The sequence below is a fragment of the Capsicum annuum genome, chromosome 12 (assembly GCF_002878395.1).
Source record: "Capsicum annuum cultivar UCD-10X-F1 chromosome 12, UCD10Xv1.1, whole genome shotgun sequence".
Taxonomy (NCBI): Eukaryota; Viridiplantae; Streptophyta; class Magnoliopsida; order Solanales; family Solanaceae; genus Capsicum; species Capsicum annuum.
Genome location: NC_061122.1, coordinates 229,954,483 through 229,974,764, shown reverse-complemented (window position 1 = coordinate 229,974,764; position 20,282 = coordinate 229,954,483). Strand labels below are relative to the sequence as shown.

General features: G+C 37.3%; 1 long non-coding RNA gene across 1 annotated transcript; it reads left to right on the top strand.

Annotated features, from left to right (window-relative positions):
* The first annotated feature begins 6,096 nt into the window (after positions 1-6,096).
* LOC124889477 lies at positions 6,097-9,218 on the top strand. Its single transcript, XR_007048495.1, has 3 exons — positions 6,097-6,926; positions 7,366-8,133; positions 8,767-9,218. It is a non-coding gene; the product is annotated as an uncharacterized LOC124889477 (long non-coding RNA).
* The last annotated feature ends 11,064 nt before the right edge of the window (positions 9,219-20,282 follow it).

The window sequence follows — 20,282 nt, the reverse complement described above, 5'->3', positions numbered from 1 at the left end:
TTCATCCATAAGTTGTGCCTCCCTACTCTACAAGAGAGCCTGTATTGAATATTATTGGTGATCAGCATTACACTTCTGAGCCTACATTCAAGTTGACTGGTCTTTATGGTGACACTCACCCGCCTGAATTTCCTTCTAACACTGAGAAACTTGTTATGATAGAAGAACAAAAGGAAATGACTAGAAAATTAAGAAGTTTTGAACTGTCTATGAAGAACTTGTAAGGACTTGGGGGTTACAAAAGTGTCTCATATAAGGACTTATGCATGTTTCCAGGTGTCAACCTCCCTCCTGTCTTTAAAATGCCAAAGATTGAGAAGTATGATAGACATGGGGACCCAGTGGCGCATTTGAGGCGATATTGTAACCAATTAAGGGGCGCTGAAGGGAAGAAAGAACTACTCATGGCTTATTTCGGGGAGAGTCTTTCAGTCCTAGCTTCAAAATGGTTTGTTGATCAAGACATTGACAAGTGGATTAGTTGGGATGACCTAGCTAATGGATTTGTGCAACAATTTCAATACAATGTGGAGTTGATCCCTAACTAGTATAAAAAAGAAGAATACTGAGAGAGGGAGTATGCGATCAGATGGTGCGAACAAGCTGCTAAAGTAAAACCGCCAATGAAAGAAAGAAAAATAGTGGAGGTGTTTATTCAAGTGCAGGATGCAACATATTATCAACACTTGTTACCTGCATTAGGCAAGTCATTTATTGAGGTCCTTAAAATGGGGGATATAATAGAATAGGGAATTAAGACTAGTCGCATTGTGAGTTTTGCAACATTAAAAGCGACAACTTAAGCAATTCAAAAAGGTTCAGGAAGTGTTGGGGAGAAAAAGAATAAGGAATATGCATCTACTATTGTAGTTGGACATTAGGGAAGGTCAAGAATACCTCGTCGTCGTCACTCTCAGTCTCAAACCCAAGTTCATGCCCAAGCTTCACATAATCGCTCCCAAAATCCATTATACTATGTTCCTCCACATCCATATCCAGTGTATAATGGACAACCACATGTTCGAAACCCATCTTACCCACAATGGTGTACCCCAACGCCCCAGAGTCATCCTCTAAATCCACAAATATACCAAAGCCCTTCTAGGCTAGATTTGCTATCCAAGCCAAACAATGAAATAAGGCAGAAGTCGAGAGATAGCTTTATAGAAATTAGAGAGTCATATGCCAGCTTATTTCATAGATTTGTACAGGAGGGCATGATCAGTCCTCTTATTTGGCACACCCTTAATCGGCGTTCGAGAAATTTTGATCCTAATGCACAATGTGCATATCATTCTGATGCTCAGGGTCATAGTATTAAAGATTATCGAGATTTGAAAAGAGAAATTAAAAAGATGATTCAAGATGGATCATTTGTGGTGCAGAACATTGATAGTAAGGGAAACTCTAGTCATGCTAATATGCAAGCTAGTGGCTAAGTTGTCAGGCTGAGCAATTGAGAAGTCACCCTCTCCCTACTAGGAAGAGGTTTGGTAGTTTGTTTTGTTTTATTTTCTGTTATCCAAATTATTACAGGGTTTTAGTTTGGGATCTATCTTGTTTTGTCCCTTTGCCGTTATGTTCAAACCTTTCTTTCATTTTAATTAAATCGAGTGTCCCCTTTTCATTTGTGTTTTAAATATATGTTGTTTGTTTGTTTTCTTTACATAGTACATTTTTTGTTGACTCTAGCGATATGACATGCTAGTGAACTTTTTAGTCAGATTTTAAAATCCAGTTTAAGCATGAGCATTGAATTAGAGAGATAGAGTTAGGAAAAGAGAGAACCTAAGAAAATGGATAGAGTGCTGAGACATTTGGTAACAAGTTGAAGCCTTCTTTGAAAATTAAGGCAATTATTTTGAGAATCACAAGAATAACTTGGTCATCAATTGAGAGACATGGCTTAATTAGGTCAAATAGTGGTTGCGTGAACAAAAAGAAAATCAGCTTCATGAAAGCATGAGTCATTCAATGGAGGAATGTACAACAAAGGTGGAGTTTACAGAAGAAGTAGTGACGCACAAACTCAATCAAAGTTAGTGCTTAAAAGATGTCACAAATGATTTTCATCTCTCACTTTCATATTGCATGATATGTACTTGCATTTTCAAAGATTGATATGATGAAGGTATTTCATTCAGCTAGCCAAACATTGTGTCATCCTTTGTTTACCCCATTTGAGCTTTAGTTTTATTTTCTTTCATACACCTCTTTTGGAATCAAGATAGAGTCAGCAAAACTCAAAAGAAAAGCATCGAACAAAAGAATAGAGTTAGAAAAGTTTCAAAAAAAAAAAAGAGAAAATGTGTCAAAAAGGAAGAAAAAAGAAGAGTGTCAAGAAAAATAGAGCAAAAAAAAATTCAAAAAAAAAAAGAGTCAATAAAAGAAAAGAAAATAGAACCAAGCAAAAGAATGAGCTGCCAGAACTACGCATGACCTGATTCTCCTCTCTTGGGAATGAGATACGTAGGCTGCCCTACTCCAGGCTCGGTCCAACCAAATAAACAATTTAGAGTCACCCAGTCAAAAGAAACAGGGGCATGCCCTTGTTTGAGTCGATTCTAAAAGTTGTAAATCCCACCCCACTTCAAGTGTCGTTTGGACCTCATTTCATGCTTTCTTTCTAATCCTTTCCAAAAGCCAAGTTACAACCAAAGAAAGACCTTCAGATCAATCTTTGAGGATGTTAAGGCTAAGCATGCAAGGGATATGAGGATGCATTTGGGAACTACTTGTCTTCCTCAGCATAAGAAATCAAGAGAGAAATAAAAATGAGAGAGTCTTATTGATGAAAACCCTCAGGGGCACCATAAGGCAATGATAAGTTGAGACTGATAAAAATAAGAGAGTATTATTGGGGAAAACCCTCACGGAAACCACAAGGTGGTGATTTGAAAGAAAAATAAGAGAGGCTTGTTGAAGAAAACCCTTCGAGGTGCCACTAGCCGAATGAGGTCTCCAAATGCAATGGGTCCAAGTAAGTAACTCAGTTTCAGGGCCATTAACTCAACAACAATTGGTAAAAATTTTGGATGAAAAGATCAGGCTGCTTAATCCAAAATGCATGGCATAATCATTAGAGTTGACTATCATTTTTAGATTAATTTATTGTTTCTTTGTTTCAAATGCGGATATTCATTGTCTTTCATTTATTTTCTTTATTTTTATTTTATATTTCTTGAGTCAGTTATCCAGATAAAAAAATTGTCATTCTTTTTTCTTTTCTTATCTTTGAGCCAAGTCCGTGTCAAAACAAGTGAGAAAAGATTTAAAAACTGGCTACCAGCTTCTTCAATTGCACAAAGCAAGACAAAAGGGCCAGCACATGCAAATGACATAATTGTGAGCCAAAATAAGGCATACAAAAATTATGTCAACAGACAAGTTAGGGAACTCATGAAAATACCAAGGTTCAAAGGTTTTATATGATGAGCATGGCGAAGCAGAGATACCGTGTTTGTTTAAGAGTCACTCTTAATAATCTGAGTTTGGGTCAACGATGTAGTAAGTCAATGATATATGCTAATGGTTGGAAGCAAGGTTAAATGTGACAAGGGCAAGAGCGATCGCCGCAAAACCCAAAGCCACAAACCAACCACCATGTTTTAAACTCACAAGTTTTCTTTGATGCAACAGGAAACATATTACCTTCCAAGCAAGGACTTCAGAGAATAAATATCAAGTCCTGCAATGCCTCACTTTTACAAAGGCACGAAGCAATGTTGCTGCATAGGTTTGGTAATCAAATCATGATAAAATTCATCATCTTATATCCCTCGGAGACACACTTTCTTGTCCAGGGATTTCAGTTTTCATTTGCTGGGTGATACACTTGTTAAAATCCCCTTGACCCTTAGAAGATATACCTTTTAGTCGAGTCATTCCCTTTGATTCCTATAAGGCATACCTTTTTAGTCGAGTCATCTCCTTTGATTCCCATAAGACGTACTTTTTAGTCGAGTCATATCCCTTGATTCTTGTAAGACGTATCTTTTAGTTGAGTTAATTCCTTTGACCCCTATAAGACGTACCTTTTAGTCGAGTCATTCCCTTTGATTCCTATAAGACGTACTGTTTAGTCGAGTCATCCCCTTTGATTCCTATAAGACGTACCTTTTAGTCGAGTTATATCCCCGTTGACCCCTAGAAGACGTACCTTTTAGTCGAGTCATACCCCTTGATTCCTATAAGATGTACCTTTTAGTAGAGTCATCCCCCTTGATTCCTATAAGATATACCTTTAAGTCGAGTCATTCTCCCTGATTTCTATAAGATGTACCTTTTTAGTCGAGCCACCCCCTTTGATTCCTACAAGACGTACCTTTTAGTCGAGTCATATCCTTTGATTCCTATAAGACGTACCTTTTAGTCGAGTCATTCCCTTTGATCCCTATAAAACATACCTTTTAGTCGAGTCATATCCCTTGATTCCTATAATACGTACCTTTTAGTTGAGTCATATCCCTTGATTCCTATAAGACATACCTTTTAGTCGAGTTATATCCCTTGATTCCTATAAGACGTACCTTTTAGTCGAGTCATTCCCCTTGATTCCTATAAGACATACCTTTTAGTCAAGTCATTCCTCTTAATTCTTATAAGACGTACCTTTTAGTCGATTCAATCCCCTTGACCCCTAAAAGATGTACCTTTTAGTCGAGTCATTCCCTTTGATTCATATAAGGCATACCGTTTTAGCCGAGTCATTTTCCTTTGATTCCTAGAAGACGTACCTTTTAGTCGAGTCATCCCCTTTGATTCCTATAAGACGTACCTTTTAGTCAAGTTATCCCCTTTGATTCCTATAAGACATATCTTGTTGTCGAGTCATTCCCCTTGATCCTATAAGACGTACCTTTTAGTCGAATCATCTCTTTTGATTCCTATAAGACGTACCTTTTAGTCGAGTCATTCCCTTTGATTCCTATAAGACGTATCATTTAGTCGATTCAATCCCCTTGACCCCTAGAAGACGTACCTTTTAGTTAAGTCATCCCTTTGATTCCTATAAGACGTAACTTTTAGTTGAGTCATTTCCTTAAATTCCTATAAGGCTTACCTTTTAGTCAAGTCATTTCCCTTGACCCCTAGAAGACATACCTTTTAGTCGAGTCATTCCAATTAACTCATAAAAAATGCATTTCTTTGTTTGGGATAATTTTCTTTTCAATTTTGATGTGATTTCAGGAGCATGCCCGAAGTACAGGGCGAAAAATGGAAAACCAAGCAACAAAGTGAAGAAATTGAAAGTTAAACAGATTGAAAAATAGCAAGTCAGGAGATCGTCTGCAGAATAGGGTGAAAAAAATGAAAAGCATAGAAACAATTTGATGAAATATCAAGTCAGGAGCCCACCTGCAGAACAGGGTGAAGAAGTTGAAAGTCAAGCAACAAGATGAAACAATTTAAATCCAAGCAAATAATTGAAAAATTGCAAGTCAGGAGCCCGCCTGAAGAATAGGGTGATGAAACTCAAGTCAAGAGTTCAAAAGAAGTTGCATAGATAGGACTTTTGTAATTTTATTTATCTTTTTAACTCTTGTAATTTTCATTTTTGATGTAAAAATAGAGCCGCGACCAGAACCTCGACGGGACCTCACTCGACTCTCCAACTCGGTATAGTCCATCTTCTTCCAATCCTTTGAGATACGTGTCGATTGAATCCTTCATAACTTGGTAGGTAAGATTTCCTAAGTCAAGTCCCAATTGCTCTTCTTCCTTCTGTTTCTTTCCTTAAATAATGGTCGAGACAAAATTTTGTCTTGTTGTCTACTTTTTTTTCTGAAAACACTTCGTGTTTATATTCAAAGGGGGCATGATGTTGAGACCTAATTTCATCCTTCCCCGATAATATTTTTACCCATTTTTACCTTATCCTACCGTGTACCCTCAACCCGTGTGATAATCCCTCCATAAGATGACAAAAATAACAATCTCCTAGCTAATTTTTTCTGATCCTAACAAAGTACCTAATCAAAATAAACCACATCACACCCTACTCCCACCTCACTACCCTACCCCCACCTCACTACCCTACCTACCCTACCTCACAACTACAAAATTCTATAGGCATATAAACAGAGAGAGCAACAAAAGAGGAAGGGCCCACGGAGAAGATTGAGGGGATTTTTCAATTCATATCAGCACATTGGGGAGGGGAATTGGCTTTCTTCTCCATGGCTGATTCCAGGAGAAACACTGACCCTCTCCATTTTTTCCATTGAATACAACACACAAAATTCACAGGCAACAATAGGTATAGAGAATTTTTCATTCACTGGGAGGAGGAGACTGCAACAATACTCCTCCCATTTTTCATACTCACACCACACACCCACTTCATCATCAACACCATCTCATGCACGTCACTGGATGCACAAACGGAATGAGTAGAAAAGAGGAGGGTGAAGTGGACTGAAGACGGAGAAAAACACTGAAATGGGTAGAGATTAGGGAGTAGATTGAGAGGGAGATCGGAGACAGGGAGAGGGATCGGAGACTGGCGAGTCCTCGCCTAAATCTCACCAGCAAAGAGGGTCTGAAAATGGCCAAAATTCCTCTATTTTTCTTCGATTCTGGATGAAATCCAGCCGGCGACTGGCTATTCTAGTCATTTTTGTCACCTGCGACTCACCAGAGTTTGAATCGTGTTGGTGTTCGATTTTCTACTAGATTTTATCGAGCTTTTGGGATCATCCATTGCGGGGTTTGTTATTGATATCAGCTTCATCAGAAATTTCCGAGACCAAGTCGAGTCAATATTCGGTTTGGGGGTCATATTGCTATTTTTTTTAGTTGGAAATCTGATCGGAGGTCGTTTTCCCATACCGAGTTGGATCTGTTCGTTAGTCGAGGTGTTCGGTTTGAGAGTTTTGGACCAGACACTGTTCGTTTAACTATCATCGAAAGTCAGAGTCACTGAGGTTCATTTCTTAACTTCATATTTTATGCTATTGTGGATGACGATCCGATAGTTTCATTTTATTTGTTTGATGATGTTGTGCTTGTATGTTGATGCTTGTGGATTGGATAAATTTGGTTGATGTTCTGATGCTGCGTAGCTGAATAGTTAGTCATTGGCATGAAATCTACGTTGATATTGGGGGTGGATAATTACTTTTATAATTGAAATTCATACGTAAAAAATGAGGGGCGGGATTGAGGAATCAATGAAAAGGGTAAATTCGGATTAATTTTGATTTATTGTTGATATGAAACGTGATATACTTATGATATGGATAGGCAATGTAAGTTGGGTAAGCAAAGTTTAAGACTCGTTGTTTTGTTGAATATTTGAGATTTTGTTGAATAGTTTGATTTTTTTGCACTAAAGTGTATTCATTTGGCCGGGAATGTCCCTAGGTATTTGTGTTTATTCGCCGGGGAATGCCCCAAAGTATTTTGTACCCGGAAGACGTTCGTGACGAAGGCCCGAGGCGGCGGGTTGGAGTTTACTTTAGGAATAGTTTAGAATAGAATAGGTTTTACCTTTCCATATGTTTTTATTTTTGGATTGTATAATTTGGACTGTACATCATTTTGATTTTAAATTTTGGGTGATTTGTTTGTGTGCTTGAATGTTATGTGTTTATGTGGTTTATACATCCTTAATGTCAAAATTAGCCGATACTCTCTACCAAGCGACCGTGGTCGAACCACGGGATCGAGGGGTGCCTAACACCTTCTCCTCGGTCAACACAATTCCTTAGCCAGAATCTCTGTTCGCAAACCAGTTTCAAGAGTCAAATGGCTTTGAAAAGGATTTTGCAATGGTGACTTGGCACACCGGATTATGCCAAGCGGCGACTCTGATTTTGAATGTAAAAATAATCTTTTTTCAAAACAAACTTTCAATCTTTTGTCACTTTAATAATAAAAACCCTTTCAAACTTAGAATTATCTTTTTGAAGTCGAAAAAGGAGTGTGACAGTAAACACTTAATTACCAATATAACACTTGGCAAAAGCCTATATATAGGGCCTTTAATCAAGCAAGAAAATGCACTCACACACAATTAATTAGCTCTTCTTCTCAACAAATCAAATTGTTAATTAGTAATTAACATGGCTAAGATGTGCCTATCTCAAAAGGTTGCTTTTGTTTTTGGTATTCTCATCATGGCAATGGCTGGTCAGTAATTTCATCATCCTTTAGTTTCTTTGTAATACTCTCTCGATTTCTCTTTACTTGTTAAATTTTTTAATTTAGAGTTAAACGATATAAAATTAGATCAGTAATCTAATATGTATTTTTAATCATATTGAAAACAAAGGCATATTTCTAAATTTGGAGAACAATTAGTTTTACACTTTTCATTTTACTATTAGGATGTGTTTGGTGTGAAGAAAACATTTTCACGAAAAAAAATTCTTGGTTTTCCTATTTCCGTCAGGAAAGTTATTTTCTTGATTTTTGAAAATAATTTATAAATATTTTTCATAACATGGAAAATTAGAAAAACATTTTTGAAACATTAATATCCTTCACCGTGATGAACACACCTTTAATGAGTAACTTTTATAACCGTACAACTGTTATGTCTTATTTAATATCATCAAGCTAGCTTCAAAAAGTTTTAAATGATATAACAATTGTCATGATATGTCTTAGACCTTACACGACTTAGACCACAAGCTCAAAAATCTTCAAATTTGTTTAAATCTATCGATTCGATCAACTCAAATCACTTAAATTGGAACAGAGGGAGTACGTAACTACGTATCATTTTATATATTTGTAATTGTTTTTGATCATATTATGCAGTTCATCGACCTTGGTCTTCAAACATTCAAGTGATGGCTCTTCGTGACCTACCTTTGATTGAGAAGATTATATTGTCTGATCTTAGCATTTTAAGTTGTGGTACTGAATGTAAAACTAATGAGAATTGCAAACCAACTTTTGTTCTGAATGTAAATGGAGTATTAAGGGATATTATGATTGCCGCCCTTTAAAAAGAAAAAAAAATCAAACAACTATCATATGTTAAATTAATCGAGGTGCGTGCAATCACCATTCATGAACAAAATCATATGGTATTGGTGTGTACTATGTGTGGCATGTGTCACTTGTAAGATAAATAATTAAGTGACTCTCGATGTATGGTTTGATTAAATAATGGATATCAATTCCCAAATTAAGGCAGATAGTCCAAGGTGTGCTTTAACTATTGATCTTTTATGATTCATTACCAGCAATATAATACAAAATGTGTGTTAATGTAGAAATGTTATTTTTATTTACTTTCCTTTATTTTTCATGATTGGAGTCTATGCCCTAACTTTTCTCAATAAGGTTATGTTCAGTAGGAAAAAAAATATTTTCTTGAAAAAATATATTTTACTCGTTCTTTCAACAATGTCAATTTATGTCAAACAAATATGTCAAATGTTAGGAATCATGTAGAAATAAAGCAAACCACAAGAAGAAAGAAAATAAGAACATACAGATTTATGTGAAAATTCTTGTGGAAAAAATCATGGGCAAAGGCAGAGGATGTTTTACTATAATGAAAGGAGAGGAGTACAATTTGGAGAATGAGTATTTTCTGGATGCCCAAAACAACTCACTAAATGCACTTATATAATATGTGCATACAAAAAGTCCTAGACCCAAAAAACATAAAGGTCCATGGGCCTATCGGTCCGATCCCTACGCTACTACCACAAACCCCATTGAAAATCACAAACATGGATTGCACCGCGAAACTTTCTCGGCAATTATGGTTACAACTCTAACAATCTCCACTTTGACACGAATTCTAATTTAGAACTCAAATTCATTTCAGGACAACCTCTCCACCTCTTCCACAAAAGCTCTTACAGGCACATCTTAATTGCTAACACTAACCAAGTCCAAGCAATACTCAAACTTGGCACTTGGTAGTGTCTTGGTCATCATATCAGTAGGATTTTCATGGATACTAGTCTTGCTTACCACAATATCACCACAAGCAATAATTTGACGCACAAAATAATACCGAACATCGATATACTTTGTCCTCTCATGAAACATCTGATCATTCGTAAGAAAGATAGCACTCTGACTATCGCAAAATACCGTATTAATCATTAAGTCTTTTCTAAGTTCACCAAATAGTCCCTTCAACCAAATGGCTTCCTTGAAAGCCTCTGTAATAGCCATGTACTCTGACTCAGTAGTTGACAAAGCATTCATAGTCTGTAAAGTAGCTTTCCAACTGATAGCACAAACACCAATGGTGAAAGCATCGCCTGTAAGGGACCTCCTTTTATCATGGTCTCCGAAAAAATCAGAATCAACATACCCGATTACTCCATCTCTATTTCGCCCAAACTGAAAACAAACATCATCAAATCCATACAAGTATCTGAAAATCTACTGAACTGTTTTTCAATGATCTTTGTCAGGATTTGTCATGTATCTGCTAAATGCACTAATAGTATAAGATAAATCTGGTCGGCAACACACCATCGCATACATAAGAGATCCAACGGCACTAGAGTATGAAACTCAAGACAAATAGTCACATTTATCATCTGTCTTTGGAGATAAAGTGTGCGAGAGTTTGAAGTGAGATGCCAATGGATTACTAACAAGCTTGGCATTTTGCTTATTGAACCTGTGAAACACTTTTTCAATATATCCTTTCTGACTCAAGTATAACTTACAATTCTTTCTATCCCTCAGAATCTCCACGCCAAGAATCTTTTTTGTTGCTCCTATATCCTTCATATGAAACTCCTTACTGAGCTGGGCTTTGACTATATTATCTCTCTCATATCCTTTTCTGCAATCAACATATCATCAACATACAAGAGAAGATACATGAATGAACTATCACATACCTCTTTGAAGTAGACACAACTATCATAGTTGCTCCTCTGAAATATATGAGAGGTCATAAAAGAGTTAAACCTATTAAACCGCTGCCTGGGTGACTGCTTTAAGCCATAAAGAGACTTTTTAGCAAGCATACATAGTCCTCCTTTTTTGAGAATACAAAGCCCTCTGGTTGCTGCATATAGATGTCCTCCTCAAGTTCTCCACATAAGAATGCAGTTTTGACATCCAACCACTCAAGCAAAAAATTATGCATAACCACAATACCAAGAAATGCTCGAATCAAACTATGCTTTACAACTGGAGAAAACACATCTGTGAAGTCAATACCTGGAACCTAACTGTAGCCTTTTGATGTTGGGTGTATTTAAGCATTCTAGCATCACTATTCTAGCCTTTTTAGCCTTATTTTGAGGATGATTCTATGCTATATGGGTTGATAATGAGATAAATGATTATAAAAGTGTTAAAGAATGTGTTTATAAGGTTCCAAGTGAAGTACAAGTGAGTTTGTACTTAAAAGAGTCAATTTGAATTCAATGGAGAAAACTAGTCTTCCTAGCTTGAGCTAGTTACTTTCCAAGTCTATCTTGTTGGATTCTATTGAGTTCTATGTGTTCCTTATGTTTTTAAATGTGTTATGATATGTGGAATAAGTTGTTAGGAGTGCACAAAGTTCATATGATTCAAAGAAAGAGTGGGAACTTGAAGTGAAAAACCATGGAATTCAACCTAGTCTAAGCTCTTATTTTTTATTCATCGTAATGGGTTTAGTGTTATTTGTGCTTCTAATTCATGTGGTGTGATGATGTAGAATGCTTTTGGAACTGAATATTATGATAGTTTGATGTTAAAGAGGCTGAAAAATCAATGTAAAGACACCACAAGAAAAGGTATGAAAGAAGGAAGCACCAACACTTAACCAAAATTCGGAGGACAAATTCCAGAGAGGTCATGCGATTAGCATGCATCATATGCTCTAGTCCTATGCAATACAGGGTGTGACGCATGACCCATTCCATAGGAATATAGGGTGCGACACACGCTTCACTCCACACCTGGGCGTTTCACTCTAATTCGACTCAACACGGACTTGGCTTACACTTATGCTATATATACATGTTGTATCACGTTTTTACATATCTTTTGACATATTTTGGACATAAAGGGGATGGTACAACTTTGTAATTAGGTTTTAATTAATTTCATTTAGTTTATACATATTTTTAGTCATTAATTACAACATTGTGATTGTGATTATGACTATGCGTGGCTGAACGCCCTTTTTCCGGGGTTGAAGCCAAGAACATGATTATTATTGCTATGGATTAAGTTTATTTGCTTTGTTTATCAATATTAGTTGTATTTTTATTTTTATTATAACTATTTTAAGGATTTGTGACCCTTAAAATACATTCATTGTCAACCTTGTGAACTCGGGAGAGGGAATAGGGCAATAGAACATGGGAATAAGCAGAGTATGTTTCTTGATTCTTTATAAAATAAGAAACTTGAATTAGCATCTAGGACAGGGATGTACTTAAATGCCTTATTTGATTCATATGTAGGATGATATTTATTTAGAACTTAAGTGAATTATTACATCCCCGCTCAACGATGTAGGTATAAGGTTCAACTTAGATAAAAGATTAGATATTGGAAAATCATAATCGCGCAATTAACCCTACGAATCAACAACCAAGATAATCAAGTTAACAAATGAAATCCAAAAGCATAATATGATTATTCAAAGTGCTTCAACCTTGGATTTTCTCCTATTGATTGTCTCAAGACCTCTAATTTTTGCACTGTTTACTTTCCTTGCAAATATAACTTCCAAACTGTCATTGGTTACTTTCGCATCAATTGAATCTCAACTGTGAACTAAACTCAAATCATTGCCAAATCAAGTCTATGTGGGATCGATAACTCGGCTTTCTTGAAGGCCACTATATTGCTTGGTAGACCACGTACACTTGCGTGTGCACTTGGGTGCTGTCAAGTTTTTGGCACCGTTGTCGGGGACTTGTATTTTGGAAATTGTTTATTTTAGTTTTAGTTTTAGATTTATTTGGTGTTTTTATGCTTGATCTTGGTTTTGTTATTGCAGGAAATAAGTTTTTAGGTTAATAAGCTGCCAAGGGATCGAGATTTGGTAGAACCAAGCTCCGAACCCCAGCAAGACTTTCACCAACGCAGGAGAGAAGCAATCCTTCTCCCCAAAATTCCTCAAATCCAACAAGACCAAAGGAATACTGCTCCAATGGCTGAAGAACAAGTAGGCCGAAGGACAGTTAGGGAAGTGGCAGTCCCACTTCCGACGAACTTGACTTCCTCAATTCAAAGACCGACAACTGGGGGGAATTTCGAGTTGAAACACAATATGGTGCAGCTTCTTATCAGTAGCAGACAATTTGCAAAGCTTTCACACGAGGATCCACAAGTCCACTTGCAGACCTTCATTGAACTTACTGGTACATTCACTCCTACTGGGGTGACTCCAGATTATGTAAGGATGACACTGTTTCCTCATTCACTTTTGGGGGAAGCTAAAAGGTGGTTGAATGCGGATCTGACCAATTCAATCACATCATGGGATGACTTAGCCAAAAAGTTCCTCATCAGATTCTTTCCATCAGGCAAGACTACGAGACTTCGCAGTGAGATAGTGAACTTCAAACAGAAGCCTAATGAAAACCTCTATCATGTTTGAGAATACTTTAAGGCTCTTCTTCAGGAGTGTTCACACTATCAACAGTCTAATGAGGTACTTGCTCATACTTTGGTAGAAGCTCTTGATCACAATACAAAGATTTTTCTAGATTCAGCCGCAGGTGGTCAAGCACTAGACTTGACTTATGATGAGATGTACACATTACTAAACCACATAGCATAAGGAAATCTAGAGTGGCATTCAGATTCTAGAAGTGCCACGAAAAAAATTATGGGCGTACTAGAGGTGGACCATTTCACAGCCTTATCAGCACAGGTTTCTGCCTTACTAAATTTGAACAACACTCATTTTAGCGGCATGAAGTTGGGAGCAGCATAACCAGCAGCCACAGTCAATGCTATCTAATAAGCTGCAGGTTGGTGTGAAGTATGCAGAAATAGTGGTCATGTGGCTATCATGTGTGCTTCAAATCTAGAATCTGTGATGTATGTAGTCAATACTCAAGGGAATAATTATGGTAATGCCTACAACATGAAGTGGTAAACTCAGCCACCAAGTCAGTCATGGAATGCCCCACAGCTACAAACCCAATCAATTCAGTCAACGATCAATATAGAAGAAATGCTGAAACAAATCTTAGCTGGTCAAGCACAATTGGTTACAGATCTGAAAAGTTAAAGGGAAGATTTACAGAATCGACAAGCGGCCACAAGAAGTTTAGAGTTGTAAGTAGGCCAATTATCACAGGTACTGAATTCAAAACCATAAGGTGGGTTGCCAGCAGATACAGAAAATACAAAGCGGGTTATGGGAATTACCTTAACAAGTGGTAAAGAGATTCAAGGAGAACCTTCCAAGGCAACAAAGGAGGTTGATGCTAATATGGTGACCAAACAGGTTCCCAAAGAATTTGCTAAAAATTCAAGAAAGTCTGAGCACTTGAGACCAAAAGTTGTTGAACCAAAAGTGAAGAAGACACTTTCGCTGCCCTTCCATCAAAGGCACATAAAAGTAAAGGAGGATGCCCTGTTCAAAAAGTTTATTCTACATTCAAAGAGCTTCATATTAACTTACCTTTGCTAGATGTTTTGCAGAGGATGCCTAAGTATGCAAAGTACTTGAGGAATTTGGTGGCGAATAAGGTAAAATTGCAAGATATGGGGGCTATACACTCACTGAAGAGTGTAGTGCTGTGATGACACAAAAAATCCCCAAGAAATTGAAAGATCAGGGGAAGTTTGCTATCCCTATTCAAATTGGGAGTAAAGAGGTCCATGGACTGAGTAACTTAGGGGCAAGCATAAATTTGATGCCCCTATCGCTATTTAAACATTGGGCTTGGGATAACCGAGGCTGACCACTGTGGTATTGCAGCTAGCAGATGGGACGTTACACATCTAGATGGAATAATTGAGGATGTCCTCATTAAGGTTGGTAAATTCATTATATTGTTGACTTTATTGTTCTTGATTTTGAGGCAAATAAACAGGTACCAATCATCTTTGGGCGTCCATTCTTAGCAACTGAAGGGCCCTTAATTGATATGAGAGAAGGCACGCTCAAAATGAGGGTAGATGATGAAGAGGTGGTATTTAATGTTTACAAAGCACCCATTGAAAATTCCCAAAACAAAGATCTGTGTGAGATAAATGTTATTGAAGGGGAAGAGTATTGGGTGGTTAATCCACTAAGAACCTATTCGGATTACCTGATTGAGCGGCCTAAGATGAATCCACTGTTTCCCGACATGATGAAGGTTGATGTGAAGAGAGATGGTGACCTTGAGAGTGGAAACTCAAGAGGTCAGAAACAAATGAAAAAAAATGGCTCCCAAAAGAGAGTAAAAGGGTGAAGGAATATGGTTGAGTTAAAAGGGGTCATGTCGCAACACTAAATTAGGCGCTGCTTGGGAGGCAACCCAAGTTAATTAGGTATGTTTTCTTTTCAGTTTTTAGTTTTTATTTCACATAGTTTCTTGTTTTTTGTTGAGTCACAGGTTAATGGAAAGTCTGAGTACCATAAACTTGAGCTTGAAGCATGGCAAAGATTGAGTGTGGGGTCCCATAAATCTCCTTTATATGTGAAGATGCTACTAGATAGGCCTTGAGGCCTCAGAGAGTATTTCTATCTCTTACCTTTAAATTTACTATGGGGACAAAGTACATTTTTAAGTGTGGGGTGGGGAAATTCCCAAATTTTGGCTCAATTTAAAAAAATTTAGGTTAGGAATAAGTGAGATATTCTTGTTGGTGCTATTTTTTATTAAATGATTCAAGTGGGTTTATTTGTAAAAGCATGTTGATAAATGTGAATAGCTACTTTTGAGACTCCTAGGTTCAAGTTTATGACTCTTGTTAATGTTGGCTTAATTTTGAATTTGTGCTATTGTTTGGTTGGGAGTTTATAATGATCCTATATGAGTTGAGCATGTGCCGTGTGATGTGAGTCTTTGTATATTCCTTGTTGCATATGATGTCTAGAACTTTCCCAGTGTGCAAGTGAAGCAAAATAAAGAATGTGGATTTAGGAGATGATATAGACATTTCTTTGATAGCCTTGTTTTTACCTTATATTTGTCCTACCTTTGTGCATTATCCTAGTTAACCCCTATTGAGCCTTTATCTTTTTATTTGGCAACCTCATAAGTAGTCTAATCCCTTCTTTTATGGACCTTAACTTGATCCAAAAAGCTCTTAAGTGCTTTAATAAAAAATTGAAATAGTAAGGAGTTTGAGAAATTGAAGAAGAAAAAGATGAAATTAATGCCCCAGGGTAATTGTTATTGGTGTATAATTGATGTGTGGTGGATGGTTGTGATATAATTTATGCTAAAAATATTGTCATGATTGTGAAAAAAGAGAAAAATTGATTCTTGTGGTAGTAAACTAGGTGTCCACCAAGTGTTGTTTGTGCTTCTAATTCGTATGGTGTGATGATGTAGAATTATTTTAGAACTGGATATGATGATATTTTGATGTTAAATAGGATAGAAAATCAATAGAAAGACACCACAAGACAAGGGATGAAAGGAGGAAGCACCAACACTTAACCAAAATTCGGAGGACAAATTTCAGAGAGGTCATGCGATTAGCATGCGTCGCATGCTCTAGTCCGGTGAATTACAGGGTCCGACGCACACTCCATTCCATTGGAATATAGGGTTCAATGCATGCTCCATTCTACACCTGGGCATTTCACTCCAATTCGACTCAACACGGACTTGGCTTACACTTATGCTATATATACATGTTGTATCACATTTTTACATATCTTTTGACATATTTTGGAGATCAAGGGGCTGCTAGAACTTCATAAATAGGTTTTTATTAATTTGATTTAGTTTATACATATTTTTTCATTGACTATAACATTGTGATTGCGATTATGATTATGCGTGGCTAAACACCCTTTTTCCGGGGTTGAAGCCAAGAGCATGATTATTATTGCTATGGATTAAGTTTATTTGAGTTGCTTATCAATATTGGTTGTTTGTTTATTCTTATTATAACTATTTTAAGGATTTGCGATCCTTAGAATACATTCATTGTCAACCTTGTAAAGTCGGGAGAGGGAATAGGGCGATAGAACATGGGAATAAGCAGAGTATGTTTCTTGATTCCTTATAAAATAAGAAACTTGAATTAGTATCTAGGACAGGGATGTACTTAGATACCTTATTTGATTCATATGTAGGATGATATTTATTAAGAAGCTAAGTGAATTATTACATCCCCGCTCAACGATGTAGGTGTAAGGTTCAACTTAGGTAAAAGATTAGAGGTTGGAAAACCATAATCGCGCAATTAACCCTACGAATCAACAACCAAGATAAGCAAGTTAACAAATGAAATCCAAAAGCATAATATGATTGTTCAGAGTGCTTCAACCCTGGATTTTCTCCTATTGATTGTCTCAAGACCTTTAATTTTCGTACTGTTTACTTTCCTTGCAAATATAACTTCCCAACTCTCTTTGGTTACTTTCACATCTATTGAATCACGACTGTGAACTAAAATCAAATCGTTGCCAAATTAAGTCTCTATGGGATCGATAACTCGGCTTTCTTGAAGGCTACTATATTACTTGGTAGACCACGTTCACTTGCGTGTGCCCTTGGGCTTTGTCACCTTTAGCAACTAGTCTTGTTTTGTACCTAGCATCTTTAACTCCCCATGTTCCTTTTTTCTTTTTGAATACCCACTTACACCAGACAGTTTTCTTATCTTTAGGCAATCTCACCAGATCCCATGTGTCATTCTTATGAAGTGATTCCATCTCCTCCTGCATAGAAACCATCCATTGGCCGAAATCATCACAACTAACTGCCTCTGAGTAAGAAGAAGAATCTTCACCGGAATCAATACCTTCTGCTACACTTAATGCATAAGAAACCAAATCAGCTTTAGCATACTTCTGAGGAGGTCTAATATCTCTTCTAGGCCTGTATTTAGCAATAGAATATTGTGGCGCCATTGGTGGTGAAGAAGAAATAGTATCACTCTGTATATCTGGGCTAGACTGAGAAGTAGGCATTGGTGTAGACTCTGCTCCAATCTGCAATTCAACATGGGTGCTTGACTTTTGCTGATTCATGTCACTAAGCTAATCTGGGGGCGAAGCACTATATTCGGAGGGAGCCCGAAGCATGGAAGTTTCATCAAACACAACATCCCTGCTAATTATAACCTTTCTGCCTTCTGGACACCAAAGTTTCTAACTTTTAACAGCTGGCTTATAACCCATAAATAAGCACTTGACAGATCTAGGTTCCAATTTTTCATTATCAACATGAGCATACGCAAGACATCCAAATATCCTCAATCAGAATAACTAGCAGGAGTACTAGAACATACCTCTTATAGAGTCTTTTTATCAATCGCGACTGAGGGAGAGCGGCTAATAAGAAGGTAAGCTGTGGAAGCAGCTTCAGCCCAAAAAGACTTGGGTAAACCAGCATTAAAGAACATACAACGCACCTTCTCCATTATAGTCCTATTTATTCATTCGGTCAGACCATTCTGCTGCGGAGTATTACGAACTGTCGAGTGCCTCATAATTCCTTCTGACTTGTACAAAGCATTAATTTCCTTAGAACAAAACTCTAAACCATTATCGGTCCGAAGGAGTTTTACCTGTTTCCCTGTCTTCTTTTCAATCATAATCTTCCACTCCTTAAAAGTAAGCAACACATCATTTTTTTGATTCATAGTCTTACTCTCCTTGAAAGTAGGCAACATATCATTCTTTTGCTTCAGAAAGAACACCCAAACTTTTCTGGAATAGTCATCAATAATAGTCAACAAGTAATTTGCGCCTCCTCTAGAAGGTACTCTAGCAGGATCCCAGAGATCAGAATGAATGTAATCAAGTGTGCCCTTAGTTGAGTGGATATCTTTAGTGAATTTGACTCTCTTTTGCTTCCCAAAAATACAGTGCTCACAGACTCCAATTTGGTAATACTCTACCCATCAAGAAGTCCTCTCCTGCTTAGTTCAGTCATCCCATTTTTACTCATATGCTCCAAACGCATATGCCAAAGTTTAGCAACGTCACTTTCTGATAGAGAAGAGGTAGAAACAGCTGCATCACCTGTAACAGTAGAGCCTTGCAGGACAAATAAATTTACAGACTATCTCTGTCCCTCCATCACAACAAGAGTACCTTTAGTAACCTTCAGGACTCCACCTTTACCAGTGTATCTATAACCGTTCGAATCAAGGAGACTCAAGGAAATAAGATTTCTCTTCAGGCCTAGGACGTACCGCACATCACCAAGTGTCCTCACAACCCCTTCAAATATCTTAATCCTGATTGTTCCAATTCCATCTATCTTACAAGGTGTGTTATTTCCCATCAACACAGCACCTTTAGAGACTGTTTCATATGTTGTAAACCAATCCCGATTACGATATATATAAAACGTGTAAGCTGAATCAAGAATCCAATCCTCACAGGGTTTGGAGTTACCATCAAAAACTACCAAGAGTTCTCTATCACTACCACCATCTTCCATAAAATTGGCTTCACCGTACTTCTCTGGTTGGTTTTTCTTCGGTTTTGGCGCTTTTCTTTTCTCTCTATTCTGTAGCTTCCAATACTCAGATTTGATATGGCCCTTCTTCTTGCAGTAATTACAGGTTTTGTTTCTATTTCTGAATTTCGACCTATTTCTGTCATCACCTTCAAAATTCCTCTCACGAGTCCTTTCTCTTTGAACAATGAGACCATCCCCTTGAGTCTCCGACCCATTCACAAGATTCTGTATCTTCTCCTTAGAGAACAGCGCATCATTAGACTTCATCAATCGTCAAGGTATCACGACTATATAAAATCATATCCATAAAGGTCGTGTATGATGCAGGCAGAAAACACAACAAAATCAACCTTAGATCTTCCTCGTCGTACTTAACCTCCAAAGTCTCTAAATTAGAGAGGATTTCCTTAAATACAGATAGGTGATCCTCCAAGAAAGCACCCTCAGACATGCGATGGGAATAAAGTGGTTGCTTGAGATGCAACTTACTTGTTAGGCTCTTCGTCATACACAGCGACTCTAGTTTCAACCACAACGCAGCGGTTGTGGTCTCCTTTAAAACATCCTGTAGAATCTGATTGGATAAATGAAGGTGGATCTGAGATAGAGCCTTCCGATCCTTACGTCGTTTGTCATCATCTATCCACGATGGGGGCATCTTCTCAAACCCTAATAAATTATCATCCAAATCCATCTGCGCGAGTACAGCCCGCATCTTAACTTGCCATAACAAAATTCTAGTGTTGTGAT